General features: G+C 53.2%; 1 long non-coding RNA gene across 1 annotated transcript in view; it reads right to left on the bottom strand.

Moving 5' to 3' along the window:
• The window catches only part of LOC107195611, a 13847-nt gene extending 11092 nt beyond the window's left edge, over positions 1-2755 (bottom strand). The window contains exon 1 of the long non-coding RNA XR_001516796.2: positions 2228-2755. This is a non-coding gene — a long non-coding RNA (uncharacterized LOC107195611). The remainder of the gene's footprint in view (positions 1-2227) is intronic.
• Between the last annotated feature and the right edge of the window lie 66 nt (positions 2756-2821).

A 2821-nucleotide genomic window follows, 5' to 3' on the forward strand; every position in this document is an offset into this window, starting at 1 on the left:
GGCGGTATTGCTATTCTAGATTGTGGCAGGAGCCAGGCATGGCTGTTTTCCTCATGACCCAGTTATGAATGAAAAGGGCGGGGAAGGCAACAGAGTAGACCCAACAAGCTCAGTCTGGCAAGTTCAAGGACCAAAAGTAAACACATCGATGATCTGATCACAAATTCCTAACTGGGCAGGCACATCCATGTCTACAGCTTCCTTAGCAAAGGTCAGTCTTTACCTCAAGTGAGCCCTGTCCATCGTTCTCAGCATCTAGGATAACCCGCCTTTGAACTGTCAGAGTGATTTTCTTTTTCAGACCCCTTGAAGGCACAACTGCTGGCTGGCACCAGAGCACAAGACCACAGAAATCCTCATTGCTAGTTAAATGTTAACTTTTCCGTACCTGCCCATGTAGAAGTGTCTGCCTCTTCGTTTGCTTTTTACTCAATCGTGGAGATTCCCCGACTTTGCTTTCTCCTGCCTCCTTACTCAGCCACCGATGGATTTCCCGTAACTCGCCTTACGTTTTGATTCTAAATACACGAAACGAGCTGCAAAACTGCCTCTCTCTGGAACACCGTCTCAGTCTACTGAGACCTCAAAAATTCGGCTCAAATAAATTCTTACGAAAGTTTTCTATAGGTTCGGATGTTCTTTCGTCGACAGAATACTGTCAAGCCCTATGGCTGGCACTCGAGAAATGTGTGGAAAATGAATCCTTTCTACCAACTTCAACCCAGCCACCTTTAACTCCTGTCTGATACACCAACACGTGGGCCCCAAATCCTCTATACCCAAGGTCAAGGCGCTGGACAAACATTTAGGTTCTTTCCAGCTTTCTACAATTAGAGATAATGCGGAATGGACAGTTTTCTGCATGGGGCTTTTTGCTTGGTTCGGTGACGTCTTTTCTTAGGAGACAGTCTTGGGAATGGGGTTGCTACCTGAAGGGTCCTAAGCATATTCATTGCTCTAGGAGTCTCCCTTTGGAGAAATAGTATATGTCTGACACTTTTCCTGAGAACCTACCGCATGACTGATGACTCTGAAAAGTTGGTGCTATTATGCTCCATGCAGAGGTAAACAGCAGGAGGCTCTTGACAGCCTGGTAAGCGCCTTCTTCGTCTTTCAAAGCCCTGCTCAAACCCCCCTGGGGAGGCTCCCACATTTCTATGGGCAGAATTAGTCTTATTTTTCTTTTTGTAAAACTATTATTTTAGCATCGCTACATACCAAGCTGCCCCAGGCTCTGCCCTGGTGGCTTTGCCTCAGCACTATGGGTTGGCCAGTGAGAGCCACAGTCAAGACCAGTTTGCCTGTAGGGGAGGGAAGTTTTGTATACTCATGAAGGATATGCTCTCCACACAATGGAACCAGGACACCTGCCTCGCCCCTCTCTAAGCCAAGGGACTTCAACCAGCATCTTAAATGAGGCCACCTCTCACTCCCAAAGGGAACTGCAGTCATGAAGGCGCCTGTGGGCTCTAATAGCCCAAACCAGCAGAGGCCAGAAAAAGTTATTTCACATGCTAGAGGCCCAACCCTTCTAGTGCCTCTTCCTCCGGACCAGGACTGAGATTACCAGGCCGGTGCCAGGAGACAGTGGGACAAAGGGCCTGACATCTGGGCAGGCAGCGGACAGGCCCCACCTCTCTGCAGGCTGGTATTTTTAGACAAAGTCCTTGGCAACCTTATCTAAATAGCCTGACTGGAGACCTTGATTTCTCAGCTTTTCAAACATCCAGTGGGGCTCCCACCTCCTCTCCTTCCTAAACGCCTGGGCCGCTCCCAGCTTCCTCCAGTGCAATGTCAAAAGCCTCTTTTCATTATAATCCTTTGGTTTAATGAGGCCATGTTTCTTGGAGCAAGTTCAGCCAAGTACACACTATCTAAAAAGAGATTTTTGCTTCCTGCAGGCTGTGAAATCTCCACACAGAAGTCATTTCCTGTGCGTCAGGAGCTGAATTTTCTAAGCGGCCAGGGAAATCTCTCAGCTCATGCCCCGTAAAATAGAATCTATAATTTTTATATTTATCTGTACCCCTCTTACTTCCAGAAAGGATTGAGGCGGTGGGGTCAAAGAGGCGTGAGGGACACGGGGCGGTGTGTGGCAAATGGGAGCAGCGGCGGTCGCTCCCCTCCGCGGGCAAAGGTGCGTTAGCCACAATCACGGGTTTGCCTCCTGTGCGGGGGCGGGCGGGCGGGGCGGAGTCCACAAAGCCAGCAGCCCCGTAGCACTCACCTTTGGCCAGAGTTCCTGGTGGCTAAGGCGACTCCGCTGCGGGATGCCTGCCTGCCCGCCGCGAGCATCTAAGCTCTGGAGTCCTCAGCACCACGGACAGGGAAACTGAGGCTGCTGGAGGCCTGACAGGGCTGGGCCCGGTGTGCGGCCTGGTACCAGGCCCCTCCTCCCTTTCGCGCCTCGGGTTCTGACGCGCCGGCAATCATTGCTCCGGCTTGGATGGGGCGTGGCCGCGCCTCGCACGGAGCTGAATCTGTGCTGGGAAACGTTAAAAAGTCCCACCCACGGCGCTGCAGACGGAGATAGCTCACCCCAAGGTCATGGGGAAAGAGAAGCCAGCTTCCAGGCACCGGCTTCTTGCCCGCCAGGCCCTTGCGTCTGACATCATAGGGGAACAAGGGGTTCGAGGAAGGTGTCGACCCCCAAAGCCAAACCCCCGTCCCCCGAGGCTCAGGGACCGCCCTTGTCGCCCCTGCCGCTCAAATCCTATCTCGGGTCGCCCCGGTGCCGCGTTCGCTTCCCTCCAACCTCACGCACGACCCCCGGACCCGGCTTGACGTCCCGGCCCCCGCTCGGGCCCCGCCCCCCGCTCGG

This window comes from Pteropus alecto, unplaced genomic scaffold (assembly GCF_000325575.1).
Source record: "Pteropus alecto unplaced genomic scaffold, ASM32557v1 scaffold43, whole genome shotgun sequence".
Classification (NCBI taxonomy): Eukaryota; Metazoa; Chordata; class Mammalia; order Chiroptera; family Pteropodidae; genus Pteropus; species Pteropus alecto.